Below are 15,051 nucleotides of genomic sequence, written 5' to 3' on the forward strand. Positions count from 1 at the left end.
TGCATTAGCTTCCGCGGCGGCAGGCCGCAGATGAGGTGCATACGCCGCTCCATGCGTGGCCCCTGCCGGGACCCGTAGGAGGCAAAGGCGGCCTTCGAGGGAGCTTTTGGTGAAGCCGTGGGACATCCCTGTCTTGCCGTTCGAATATGTTCCTGCTGTGGACCATAGTTGCCTTTTGCCACCTTGTACTCTTTCTCTCCCTGGTTTGCTCTTTCGGGGTCTGTCTCCGCTGTAGCGGCCTTTATACTATTATTTCTTTGTACGCGTCCTCCGGATGCAAGAGTTGTTAATAATATAATTTGGACTTTTGGGGGCGATTGTATCTCTTTTTGGGCCGAAGTGTAACGGGATCCTTCAAATAGGTGACCGCATGTCTATGTGCCTTCATGCCTTCGTACCGCGCTTCTTCGTCTCCTTTGTAGGCAATGGCTGGTTTTTCGGATGACTGAGGTATCGAGAATTTGCATAGATCGTAGCCGGCTTCGTTCCTTCCTGGGGAGAGGTGGCCTCGGGAATCTAGTAGCGGTAGACACGTAGGGTAACTAAGGAGGGCCGGACAAAGTTAGTGGCGACCTCGTCGTTCCCGGCCATCGTGTACTCCTCGAGTTCGGCGTTGGTAGGGCTTTCTTCCAAATTTATTCCAGATTTTTTACCCAACAAAATTCATCTAGAACCTTTGGGGACAAGCTTCGTAGGTGGTCCGCGACCCTTCGGGTTCTTAGTCGCTGCTCAGCTCCGGAGGCAACCCGTCCAAAACCTGGCGACGACATGTCAGAGGCGAGGCCGAAGGCTAGACGGGAGAGGTGGTTCTCGGCCCCCTCAGCCCTCAGTCACTGCCCGGCTCTGGAGGTAATTCGTCCGGAGACTAGCGACGGCGTGTCGAAGGTGAAGCCGAAGGCTAGACGGGAGAGGTGGTCCTCGACCCCCTCGGCCCTTAGTCGCTGCCCAGCTCCGGAGGTAATCTGTTCGGAGCCTAGCGACAGCGTGTCGGAGACGAAGCCGAAGGCTAGATGGGAGAGGTGGTCCTCGACCCCCTCGGCCCTTAGTCGTTGCCCGACTCTAGAGTTAATCCGTTCGGAACCTGGTGACGGCGTGTCGGAGGCGAAGTCGAAGGATAGATGAGGGAGGTGGTCCTTGACCACCTCGGCCCTTAGCCGCTGCCAGGCTTCGGAGGTAATCCGTTCGGAGCTGGCAATGGCGTGCTGGAAGCTGCTGGCTCTGCAATGAACAGTTGGGGATTCCATACTATTTCCCGTACCATGGAGAGTGGGCTTCTACTTAATATTAGCATAGCCTTCATAAACGACATATGAATCGTGTCTTAGATGAAACTGTAGGATAATGATTTTACCTTTTGCCATAAATGTTTGAGTTACGTGGGCTATACCTTTTCCTGCGGGGAGGGGGATTTATACCCCTTTGGTCTGTTGGCTGTGCCTCACGGAGGCTAGTGGGTTTCGCATCCCTCCGGCACGGAGGCGTTTGCCTTCAAGATGCTAGGGGATTTTGTTTGACAGATTTTTAAGAACCTCTCCGTCTGGCGGAGGTTTTTGAAAGACATCCCCATTTGCGGGGGTTTTTGAAGACTCTCCGTCTTGCGCAGGTTTTTGCAAGGCTCTTAGTCCTGCGGAGGTTTTGTATGACTCCGTCTTACGGAGGTTTTGGAAGTCTCCATTTTGGCGGAGGTTTTGTAAGACTCCGTCTTGCGAAGGTTTTGGAAGTCTTTCTGTTTTGGCGGAGGTTTTTTAGTACTCTCCGTTTTTACCAGAGTTTTGTAGGACTCTTCGTTTTGGCGGAGGTTTTGTAGGGCCCTCGGTTTTTGCCGGAGGTTTTGTAGTACTCTCTGTTTTGGTAGAGGTTTTTGTATGACTCTCTATTTTTTGCCAAAGGTTTTGTAAGTCTCTGTTTTGGTGGAGGTTTTGTAAGACTCTTCATTTTTGCCAGAGGTTTTGTAGGATTCTCCGTTTTTGTCGGAGGTTTTGTAGGACCCTCGGTTTTTGCCGGAGGTTTTGTAGTACTCTCTGTTTTGGCGGAGGTTTTGTAGGACTCTTCATTTTTTGCCAAAGGTTTTGTAAGTCTCTGTTTTGGTGGAGGTTTTGTAAGACTCTATTTTTGCTGGAGGTTTTGTAGGATTCTCCGTTTATGTCGGAGGTTTTGTAGGATTCTTCGTTTTTATCGGAGGTTTTGTAAGACTTCGTTTTTGCCGGAGGTTTTGGAAGACACTCCATTTTTCGCGGAGGTTTTGTATCCCCTTCGGTATGTTTTAATGCCGAAGGCCCTACGCACTATCGGGGCTACGCAATACCTTCCAAGAAACCTAGACAGTCTTGCCTTCCAGGTGACCTAGGCATACTACGCCCGCTGTGTGTAGGCTTGTTGTGCTTCCGAGGAAACGCCCCGGGTGCACCGCAACACTGTCCACCAAGGGTGTGTCCCGTTGCGTGGCATTTATACGACCGAAGCGATGCAATACCTTCCAGGAAACCTAGGCTTGATGTCTTCGCAGTGACCTAGGCATGCTGCACTCACGGTGTATAAGCATGTCTTGCAACGAGGATTCCTTACAACATCATTCCTCAGAGCACCGCATCCTCACATCAAGGTCATCCCTTGATATGCGGCGTCCACACTACCGAGACTGTTCAATGCCTCCCAGCACAGCTTGGCATAATTTGTTTTTTAGGTGACCTAGGCATGATGCGCTCCTGCAGGTGTGTGGGCTCCACTGCCTACCAGGGCAAAGCCTACCCTTCGGGAAATCTTTTCAGGTGACCTTAGGTATATGTAAGCAATGCTTACAGGTGTGTGGGCGTGTCATGCCTCCCGATAAAATCCTTTAGGGGGCGCCACAACTACATTACCAAGGAAGTCCCTTGGTATCAGGCATCTACAAACTATCGAGGCTATGCAACGCCTTCCAGGAAACCTAGCCTTGATGCCTTCGCGGTGACCTAGGCTTGCTGTGTCTGCGGTGTGTAGTCATGTTGTACAATGAAGATTCCTTGCGACAGCATTCCTCAGAGCACCACATCTCCACCTCTGAGGATATCCCTCGGGGCGTGGCTTCGACACTACCGAGGCTATGCAATGCCTTACAGGAACACCTTGGCAAAATCTTCCTTTTAGGTGACCTAGGTATGCGGCGCAGCTGCAGGTGTGTGGGCCTCACTATCTACTGAGACTACGCGATACCTTCCAAGAAACCTAGGCAGTCTTACCTTCCAGGTGACCTAGGCATGCTGCGTCCGCGGTATGTGGGCTTGTCACACCTCCCAAAGAAGTCCTTCAGGTGGTGCCGCAACACTATCTATCAAGAAAGTCCCTTGATACGTGGTAACTACACTACCGAGGCTACACAATACCTTCCAGGACACCTAGACAGTCTTGTCTTCCATGTGACCTAGGCATGCTGTGTGTGCAGGAGCGTAGGCATTTGCATGGTTATGTACTAGTTAAGTTTTGTTTTGCAGTCTATTGTTGGCAATAAGCAGCTAATTGTAGTATAAGACAGAGCTAGGTCAGATGACTATTCATAACTCATGCCAAGTGAAGATGTAACTTAAGTTCTGCTGCTTACTGCTAAACAGGGACATAATCTAGATTTACCATTTCTACCTAGTGGCTATCAATTATAAAACTTCTAGCAGTAAGGTTGGAGGCCTCCAACATGTTTTGATCTTACTGTATGAAAGATAGACCAACTAGGTAAACTGTCGATAGGTAATAGTGGGCGTACCTTTGCCAGAGGAAGGTCTCTATTATGAGGCTTGAAGACCTCGAAGCCTATGGCTAGGTTGGGAGAGGTGGTCCTCGACCCCCTCGGCCCTTAGCCGCTGCCCGGCTCCGGAGGTAATCCGTCCGGAGCCTAGCGACGACGTGTCGAAGGTAAAGCTGAAGGCTAGTAGGGAGAGGTGGTCCTCGACCCCCTCGGCCCTTTGTCATTGCCCAGCTCTGGAGGTAATCCATTCGGAACCTGGCGATGGCGTGTCAGAGGCGAAGCTGAAGGCTAGTCGAGAGGGGTGGTCCTCGACCCCCTCGGTCCTTAGCCGTTGCCCGGCTCCGGAGGTAATTCGTCCAGAGCCTGGTGAAAGTGCCTAGAGGGGGGGGGGGGTGAATAGGCTTTTCTGAAATTTAAAACTAAAAACAGTGGATTAAACTGCCGGATACTCCGGTGAAGTCCGGATACTCCGGTATGGTCCGGAGTATCCGGTCTAGTCCGGAGTCTCCGGCCTGATAGGAAAACTTAGAATAAATTTGCACTGAGGATCACAGCTAGATTCTATGAGATGCACTAGGTCAAGAAGATGTTACTGAGCTAGAACAACAAATAAAACTAGCAAGATTGATACTATAGCAATTTAAATGACAAATGATTAAATGTGCACGATCAAGTGAGTTTCACAAAATAGAACACGAGAATATATCCCGGAGTTCGGCCACCTCACAAAGAAGTGCCTACGTCTCCGTTGAGGAGCTCACAAAGAGCCGGGTCTTCTCCAACCCTATCCTCTTCTAGCGACCACAAAGATCAAGCTAGAAATTCTTACTCAATATGAAGGTGCTTACAAACTTCCCGAGGCACACCACAAGTTTTGGGTGCTCTTCGGGCAACTCCTTTCCTTTTAGAAACCCAAAGCTTCAAAGGAAATGATCGCAGAAAATTGCTCGATGAAAAACTCAATGCTCAAGTGGCTTGAACTCTCTCCAAAACCACACTCTCAAATTTTTGCAAATTTGGCTCTAGAGATGATTGGAGAGGTTTTGAATGCTCTTAAAGTGCTCAAGAGGTCTCAAGGAAACCAGCCACAGCAAGCTCTAAATGCTATGGAGAGAGGGGGCATTTATAGCACTCTCTCACAGACTAGCCGTTACTGTTTTTGTCAGAGCTTACCGGAGTATCCGGTGTACACCGGAGTCTCCGGTCCTAAATCCAAAAACGGCGTCAGAACGGTCACCGAACGTGTCAGAACTAGCCGTTACGGTTCTGTTTAATTGCCGGAGTCTCCGGTGAACACCGGAGTCTCCGGTCCTGACAGTCTTTCCAAAAAGATTAAGTCCGGAGACTAGCCGGACCCTCCGGCAACTTCAGGTACCGGAGTATCCGGTGAACACCGGAGACTCCGGTCTTTTCTATTAAATATCAAAAAGATTAAAAGCTAACCGAGAGCCTCTGCCGGAGTCTACCTCGGAGACTCCGACTGCAAACAAAACATTTTACCGGAGTATCCGGTGAACACCGGAGACTCCGGTCTTTTTCTTGGAAAGATTAACCCGAAGCCGAGACTCTCTGCCGGAGGCTAGCACGGAGACTCCGGCTGAGCGCTGAGTACCGGAGTATCCGGTGAACACCGGAGACTCCGGACTCAGAGAATTTTCAGAAAGAGTTTCGTGTGCGTGAGTGAATGTGTCTCTCAATTTGGTGATTCTAAAGGATCTCTTGAGCATTGAGATACTAATCAAGCAAAATAAATTCATCCATCTAGGAAAAAATCTATCCTAGACTCAATTGCAAAAGTAAAAAGAATTTAAGCCCTATTTAATATCCTTCGATGATTCTTCAATTGTTTCGACGGGCGACAAACGTTACTTGCCTTCACAACTAATGCTCATACCTGTTCAATACTTACAAAGCACGTTAGTTCTTTAATCGTTTTGTCATCAACAAGCCAAAACCCACTTAGGAGGCCTAGATGCACTTTCACCTGGCAATGACGTCTCGGAGGCTAAGCCGAAGGCTAGTCGGGAGATGTGGTCTTCGACCCCCTCTGCCCTTAGTCGTTGCCCGGCTCTAGAGGTAATCCATCCGGAGCCTGGCGACGACGGGTCGGAGGCAAAACTGAAGGCTAGTCAGGAGAGGTGATCCTTGACCCCCCTCGGCCCTTAGCTGTTGCCCGGCTCCGGAGGTAATCTGTCTGGATCCGGGCTATGGTGTTCTCTGACTCGGTCCTTGTCGCTGGGATATTGCACCGTCGGTGGCAGAGTTGGTGGTGACGGAGCGGGGTCGGAGGGTCAGGGATTTTCTCGGGAGCTTGCCCCAGGCTTCTGACCCCTGTGTCGTCCTTCGCTGGTTCCCTCTGCGGTCAGGTATCTTGCTTGTATTCCGAGGAATTGCTCCTGGAAGGTCGTGAGGGTTCGACAGTCGTCGGTGTTGTGGTCGCGCCCTGGTCCGTGCAGGATGCACCTATATGCATCCGGGGGTACCGGAGCTTGTGGTTGACGTTGAGGTCGCTGCCGGGGTCCGCGTGCCCTGGACCTCATGGTTTCCCCAGGGCCTCCTTCCCTTTGGGGAGACCATTGAGGTCGTCCGGTGAACCGGCTTTCGGAGCCAGAGTGGCTCCGACTACGCTTCCTTGGATGAGGTGGACTTGGGGTTCCCTACGCGCGGTGGGCGTCACGAGGGCTGTGTCAGGGGCGCTGGCTGGGTCTGCACGCTCCGGAGCCCTGCGCCTCCTCGGAACTGTCTTTCGCCTGATGGGCTCGAGAAGGATGCTGGGTGGACAAACTCCGCGAAGATGTTGGCTCGCCTGGGGCATACTGGAAGCTATCGAAGAAGATACTTTGGGATCAAGCCCAGGTGGGAACACCCCTGGGTTCAACGCCCAGAACCACTGGAAAGCATCCTACTTGGCTGCGACCTCTCCTGAGGCGGTGAGGTCTTCGCCATGCAGAGGCTGGAAGACCTCCGCACCGTCTAGAGTTTTCGTATCGACCCAAGGTTCTGGGTTGGTCAAGGCCGGAGGGACGCCGTCCCACATGGCAGCAGGGCTGGAGGGTGCACACGGTGTGCATGGCTGAGACAACCACACATATGGTTGCATGGTTGCAACGGTGGATATGGCGGCTAGAGCTAGCGCTTTGGTGATTTTTTCTGGTGGATTTCTACCTCTCTTTAGCACTTCTGTGTTCGAGTCCCCACAGACGGTGCACTGTTGGAGCAAGAGATCATCTTGTCCCAGTAAGTACGGTAAGAGTTTCTTCTAAGGAGGAGACTCAAGTTTGGAGACGAAGTTTGAGATAAAGGAACACAACGAATGTATTGATAGTAAAAAAATGGATCAGTCTAGGGGGAGTATCACAGCGTGACTTCATGTTTGTGCATCAATGTGTTCTGTGTGTTGCCTTTTGTGTTGTGTTGAGCATTCTCCTTGTGACCCGTTTCTGCCCAGATGATCACGACCCCCTTTTTATAGGGTGGTACATAGCTTACTGTGCAATTTATCACTATGTACAAATATTTAGGACCTGACCGAATTGTTGGATCTTATCCCGGATAACTACTTTTTACTCTACATAGAAGATAAATATCTACCGTGGTAACTATTATGGTGCCTGCCTCCTAAGGGGTGAGTCAGTCGTCAATTGCGGCCCAATGCTACTCTGGTGGGGGTGTCAAGACGACTTTCATCGCACTGGAGTGTCAGGATAAGCACCATTTGCATCAGTATTAATCGCCCGTCACCTCGCGTTAGGTCGGTTGCAGGTGGGTGTCCTTTCTTCCCTGATATTATCTCTAGAGACTTGCTGCATCTTTAGGCTTTGGAAGGACGCACAAGCACCGGAGGGGTGGCCTGAAGGGGTTCGCAGCCTCCGGGGGCCAGGCCTCCTGCTGAGAGTCCGGAGGCCAAAGGCTTCAGAGGGTCTTGCTGTAGCTTCGAGTTTTGGGAAGGCCGTGTACGTACCGGAGAGGTGACCCGAAGGGGCCCGCAGCCTATGGAAGTCGGGCCTCCTGCTGAGGGTCCAAAAACCGAAGGCTCTGAAGGGACCTTTAATAGCAATCTTCAACCATTATCCTCAGACTGATCTATTTTCCCCAACATACAATATTCTACCGCGGAGTTCTGCGAGTGTAGATTGCTCAGCAAAATGGCTCTATGAATGTTGTGTTTCGTTTGAGGAGACACTTAGTCCAATAATAGGTTGGTTAACTACTTAACTGTGCTCGAGTTTCCTGTGGATATCCTTGCGTCCTGTCGGATGTGCTTTAAGGGCAAATCTTGGCTGTTAAGCTAGTTTTAGGAGCAGTTTCGCTGTTGGAGCTAGTATGGAGTGGGTAGGAGACTGCTGAGGCTTGCAGGAGCTATATATTGTTTAAAAGATTGTATGAAATTCCACGACTTCCTACATTGCAGAAAAGGCATGAGGTAGTATGTACCCCAGAGATTTCCAAGAGGAAGCTGGTGTTCAGGATGCCATAATTTGTTTAGATTAGATAGGTAAATGCTAACCCCAACTTGTGCTTGTGACAAGTGTTTGGATAAATGAAGATGATGCTAGTTGTCGACAGTAGGATAAGATTTATTAGTAAATTAGAGTTATGAAGATATACTTTAAAATTGAAATATTTTAGACTTAGTATGCCCAAAATTGAGTATGAGGTGTGATTTTGGTGTTACTGGGTATGAGAGAGAAGATGTTAGTCTCGGTATAGATGTGGTTCCTAAGAAGGATATCTTTTGATACTTGGGATCGATGCTATAGCGGGACGGTAATATCGATGAAGATGTTAGTCATATAATCAAAGCTGGATAGATAAAATTGCGCCAAGCTTCTAACATCCGCTGTGAAAGGAGGGTGTCACAAAAGCTGAAAGGTAAGTTCGATAGGACGGCGATTCGACTTGTGATGTTGTATGACGTCGAATATTGGCCAACTAAAATACAATATGTCCAACAATTAAGTGTAGCAGAGACGCATGTGTTGCGATGGATTTGTGGTCATACAAGAAATAATTGGATCCAAAATAATGATATACGTGATAGGGTAGGGGTTACGCCAATTAAAGAATTATCCGATATTGGTTGAGATGATTTAGACGTATCCAACGGAGGCCTCTAAAGTCACCCGTATATTGTAGGATACTAAAACACGTTGATAATATAAAGAGAGATAGGGATCAACCAAATCTAACATGGAAGGAGTATGTAAATATATGCTTGAAGGAGTGAAATTGTCACGTCCCTAAATTTGTAATCACGTATTTAAACATAATTATGCTTCATAGGTGTGACACTTAATTTTGAGCCATTTTGTTCTGAGCACTACAATATTTCATTTTGAGTCAATAGGATGAGAGAAAGAATCTTAGGAGAGAAAAGAATAAAATCTACATTAAAAATATCTTGTCTCTCTAGTAAATGAGTCTCACATTGATGGGCCAATGACCCCATCTCTCAATGAGACAGCAGCCCTAACCACTCCCCCTCTCTCTCCCCCTCACTCTCTCTCGTGCTCCCTCTCCTCCCAACTGGCCAAGAGAGCTCTCCCTCCCTCTCTAGCTCTCTCTCTCTCTCTCTTTCTCCTCGGATTCCTCCCTCTAGAAGTGAAATTGAGGTACGTATGTGGTACCAATGCGATCCTTAGCTCCTAAGATTTCCATCCGTCCAAGTTGTTTGCGTATTTCTGAAGGATTCAAGTCAATTTTGACATCTTTTGGTGTTCTTGGTTGAAGAACGAGGAGCACTCGCATTTTCCTCTTCCCTGAGCTTTTTCGTTGTTTCCTCATTCCACCGATGGTCACCAGTCTCAGTAAAGCACCTTGGGTAAGCCCCCTAGGATCCCATAGCTCGAATGCACGTTTTAGCTAGTCGAAATCCAAGTTTTGGAGCTTTGTTACAAAGTGTCTCAAGTTCTTGATGATTTGGAGCAAAAGAGGAATTTGGATGAGTTTGAGCTAGGAAATCGAGTTGCTAGTTTTATGAGTGAGTTTAGAACCCTTTGTATAGTTTATATGCAGGTTTATGTGGGGTAGATTTAACATGCAAGTTGAATCGACCGAGGAAAATCATCGTGAAGCTCAAGTCTGCTCAACCCGGAGGTTCCAGTTTAGAACCCGGAAGTTCCTGATACCTTGAGTTAGGTTTAATACAGTCCCTTCGCTCGGAGCCTCACCCGAAAAAATCCGACCACCCGAAAGTTTCGGGTATAGCCCAGAAGTTCTGGGATAAATGAAGAAAAGCCAAAGAGAGAGCCCTCACCCGGAAGCTAACCCGGATATTTTGGCCTAACTCGGAACTTCCAACTAAAATTAAAAATCGTTAACCAAGAGCCCGTACCTAGACCCATACCCGAATGTTCCGGGTTCAACCCGGAACTTCTGGATTCTATCAACTTTTCGGAGTTGTTCAGATCGTAGATTTCATTGTTGGTGATTAGTGGATTCGACTACGTGTTTGATGTATCAATGTACTTGAATCTGACCAAATCTTCCACCTGTTCGGAGGCCAACTGCTGAAACAAACCGTGATCACTGGTCGTGACCACTGATCATGGTCATAAAGTACTGTTTACTAGTCAAAATACTATTTATAGTGTCGGAGCACTGTTTATAGTGGTCGGAGCACTGTTCATCGGTGGATGTACTGATGCCGGTCACCCATTAAGTTAGTCATTACTGCAATGACCACTATAAATACCAAATCTTGTCATGAACATGTTCTTTCATATATCTTGCACTTTTAGTTTGTTATTATGATGCATCATAGGTTGTTATGCATCTTGTAGCATGCATCTTGCACCTCATTCATGTTCATCACATTGCATGCATTCTTCCTTAGAGAATGAAGGTCCGGAGTGTGACACGGGCACGATCAAGGGCGGTCCATAATTCTATGAGTGTTGCGCGGGCAGTATCAGGCAGACACAAGAGCAGCAAGGCAAGCATATAAGAATACTCAACCTACTACTTTGGATCAATGGTGTTTAAATTGATAAATTATACTTTATGTATGTTTGCATGATTAGTGAGTCTTATGTCGAGTTGTATAGGTAGGACTTATGTTGATGCATTACTTCTATCTTGTATTATTGATGATCCTCACTCTTGTAAACCAGGTATGATATTGTTCATGTCTAACTGCAAAGGTTAACCGAGATGCTTAGAAATGCATAGGTCATCAGTAGAAGTTGAGCGGTGGAATGTTCCATCATTCGCGAGCTAGAGGGTTTACTTAATGTTCTTGATGATAATGACATTGGTTTGTATAAGATATGAGGATGAAACGAGATATGAGCGGTGCTAGGGGTATTGTTAGGGAATGATCTTACGCGCCCCTTTGGATCCTGAGTCGAAGTCCACTGGTGGATGTTCAATGACGAATAATATAGTTGTGTTTCAGGGAGCGCGAACGAAGCATCTAGCGGGCCTTCGCATGGAGACCGAAGGTCGACCCGTGGCGCCAAGTATCAGTGTAGGCGAATCCTCTGGCCAGCCTTCGCATGGAGACCGAAGGTCGACCTGTGGTGCCAAGTATTAGTGCAGGCGAAGCCTCTGGTGGGACTTCGCATGGAGACACTTCGGGCGAAAACCGAAGGGTGACTCGGGACGTAGCACCGAGGCTGGTCGAAGGTGCCCTGAGGGCCCATGTGGGGCTGGCTTTATGGGGACCCGAACGAAGGCGCACGTCTGTCGAAACCCGTGTAGCAGTCTGAGGTATAATTGTAAATGTGCAAATGTACTCAATGGTACCAAAATACCCCCGAATATGCTGAGAATGTGGCAGTTAGAGGGGTAACACTGTAAATTATGGCATGAAGTGGTTGAGTACAGGCTATAAATAGGCCAACACTGTAGCTGATGGGACAGAGAAAAATTGGTTTTACTCCCATAAACACGTGTTGCGTCTCGCCGCCTTCGGCTCTTTCTCTCTGGGTCGAAGGGTTCCCCTGGTTTGGTGACTTCGTAACCAACAGTTGGCACCATCCGTGGGGATCGAACCATCCGAAGAAGACGAAGCCACTTGGTATATCAGCGACATTGCCGGAGCAGCTGATCACAGCAGGGCCTTCAACCGACACACTCCCTTCGGTGCTGTCGGAGCCGGTCAACACTTCAACCGGTGGAGCTGACGGTGGCCAGCAAGGGCATGATGATGTGAATGAGGTGCCCCCAGAGGACGGAGATCATCATGAAATAGCTCTCCAAGAAGATGCAACAGCAGCAATACGAAGGGTAGAAGCTAACCTTCGCGCCCGCTTCAAGGCTTTGGTAGGAGAAAGAGGAAAGGCACATGTTGTCGAAGAATTGGATGACCTTGGTACCTTCGAAGAATATGAAGACGCAGATGAGACAGAAGAGAAAAAACAGTTAGGTTAGAAGTCAAAGAATTAGAGAGGCAGATTGCGCAGAAAAAGTGCACACTGGATAGCTTGACAGCGAGTTGTAAGGCCGCAGAGTATGCCAGCGAGTCGATGAGGCTATAAGAACACTGGAGAAAATGCAAGGAGAGATTGACATGTTGCAGCTCATAGATGAACTGACTCGCCGCATGACTCCTCCGTCAACAGTTGCAGCGCGGCCGGCGCATGACCTTTGACTAAGGTTATGCGCGGGTGATCCAGAATCACCGCTCTCCGTTGGCTTGCAGAACTGACCATGGCCTTCGGGCTTCAAGATGCCTAGGGTACTAATGTTTGACGGAGAGTCGGATCCAAAGTCGTTCATTATGAGTTTTGAGGCGGCAGTTGAATCTGCTGGAGGAGACGACACGACACTAGCGAAGACCTTTGTGTTAGTGGTCAAAGGGATAGCGGCATCGTGGTACTCCGCGATACAGCCGACACGACACGGTGTTTTCCAGTTCATGTTTTGAACGTGATACAGCTGAAGGTCCAAATCAATGAAAGACCATCAATAACTACTTTATTCAGCAAATTCATCAATGTCAGGATCTACAAAATCTTTATATCAATGGCTAAAGCCAAATTGAAAGGCTATGCCTTAGCTGTCATGAAAAGTCATCAATGGATCCAAGGGTGATCCGATATAATTAGATGAAGTGGTAGACAAAGATGTAGCCAAAGCGCTCATGCCTTCATCATGTCACACTATTTGCGATGGCCCTTGGCAGTAACAAAATTGAAACTGATGTGGTAGAAATTCATGATTATTGTCTTCCAGCTCAGGCTCTAGATCGATGAACATATGCGGAGGCTCAAAGTCTATGCGCGCAATCCTGCGAGCCTCACACTCAGCCCTTCGGGTCTCTAAAACCGAAGGGCTAAACGACTTCCAGAACGCTTTGGAGTCGGCATTCCTTACGTCATAGGACCTGCACTTCGCTCTCTAGTACCTCCCAAAATCAATAGCTTGGTGGCGACAGTGGATGGAGTCCCAGCAAGACCAAGACATAAAAAAATTATCCCGCATCACAGTGATGTAAACAACATCTTCGGCTACTTGTGCAGTGTCCGAAGCGAGGACCTGCGTAGGGAGCAAAGGCAGTCAAAACAATTGACAATAAATAAAAGCGTATATATTACAATATGTTTTGATTGGTAATAAAACGTTCAAAACCCAAAAACAACGCTTCATGCATTCTTCACACCTTCTCTTTCTCTTCGACTGCCTTGGTCATCGCTTTGGCGGAAGGATCATCCTTCGATATTGCCTGCAAAACAAAGCGTCCATGAATATGCAGGTGGCAAAATCTTGAAAGCAGAGCAAAAAAAATGGTCCTCGTTGGCAATTGATTTCCGCCTCTCAGAGGGCGAGCTCACGGCCATGCTTACACCAGTAGTTTGCGGTGAACGCTCACGCGATAGCCTTCGATGCCCTCGACACAACCGAAGTTGACATATCCGAAGGATAGCAGAAGGTTGTTTTTTGTAGTGCAGCATAATGGTCACATCTAGTCATCTCAATTGACTAGACTAAACTCCTGGCTGAGACCATGGCACAGAAGCCGCCGTACAGCTGGGCCACGGGCAAAAGGCTGCCGCGGGTTTCGTAGATCCATCCAACAAGTCCACCTAGCCCGACAAGGTCAAGCGTTAGAGGTGTAGCCGAAGCACCGATTCCATTGAAGGTATTGCTAATTGCTTCGCAGGCTGCAATGGCCTTCAGCTCCAATTCTCCTAGCATAGTGAGGGTGTCATCAGATAGCGCCTTCGTCTCGTCCAGCTCTTCGCGCAGCCACTGCGCTTTAGCTTTTAAAGTGGTGTAGAGGGCTTGCAGGTCCAAACCTGAGCTTCGGATGCCATTAGATTCTGGCTAAGATAGGTGATCTCTTTTTCCATGCTTTATTTGCCTGAGCGAAGTGAGCTCACTTCTTTTTCAAGCTGCTGCAAGCACAGATCAGCCCCCCTCGCTCATCGCACGAACTCCCTTTTTTGAGCCTCGACCTTCTCTGCCCGGGCTTGAAACATGGCCCTTTGTCCCTGCGCATTCTTCGTGCGGGCCTCGGAATGCTCTGCTTGCTTACGCTGCGCGCGCGAAATGAGCATAGCATGCAATAGCTCGTAGGTGTCAGAATGAGTAAGAAAAGAAAAGCTGAAGTCGTGATGCGAAATACCTTTGCAATGGCCATGTCAGAGGCGTTGATGAGCCCAACAGCGGGCTTTCGCGCTATAGAAATCTCAAGCTCGGGGAGAACAAAGCTGTCAAACATTTTCTTTGCATCATTGACTTCCCCCGAGCTTGGCTCAAACGAAGAAATTTTGAAAGCTTCGGCGTCAATAGCCTTCGCGTCGAGTAAGCCGTTGTGACTCATAAGCCTCTTTCCGCCACGGTGCAGCAGGGGCGGCGAGGTATTTTCCTCTTCGGTCTCTGTGGCCCTGTGGCCTCCGGACGAACTGTCCTTAGACGAAGAGCTCGAAGATGAAGAGGAAGAGGTTGATTCAGCTCCGGCTTCTTTGGCAATTTTTAACCCTTCAGCCTCCCCTCCCCCCCCCCCCCCCACTATCTCGGTGGTAGCATGTGGATCAAAAAGTTCATCCTCCTCGTCGCTAAGAATTAGCGTGGCAAGGTCCATGCGCACAGAAAAGGCGGGTTTCGGCGAGGAGGGAAGATCTTGCGTGCTCTTCGGAGGCTCCTGTCGAATGGGGATAGGTCGAATGGCCATTGAGCCTTCACGGGTCATTTCCTTGCCCAAGATGTCGAGGGCCATTTTGCGAGGTATTTTCTTCAAGGCAAGCGCCTTCTTCTTTTTACCTGCTTGTGGCGAAGGGTTGGTGATTTTCTGCTTCTTTTGGCTGCCACCAGCAGACTCTCCGCAAGCCTCGGTGTTCGGGGAAGCCTTCTCCTTTGCCTTGACTTGAAGAGAGCATAGTCACCTT

This window comes from Phragmites australis, chromosome 3 (assembly GCF_958298935.1).
Source record: "Phragmites australis chromosome 3, lpPhrAust1.1, whole genome shotgun sequence".
Taxonomy (NCBI): Eukaryota; Viridiplantae; Streptophyta; class Magnoliopsida; order Poales; family Poaceae; genus Phragmites; species Phragmites australis.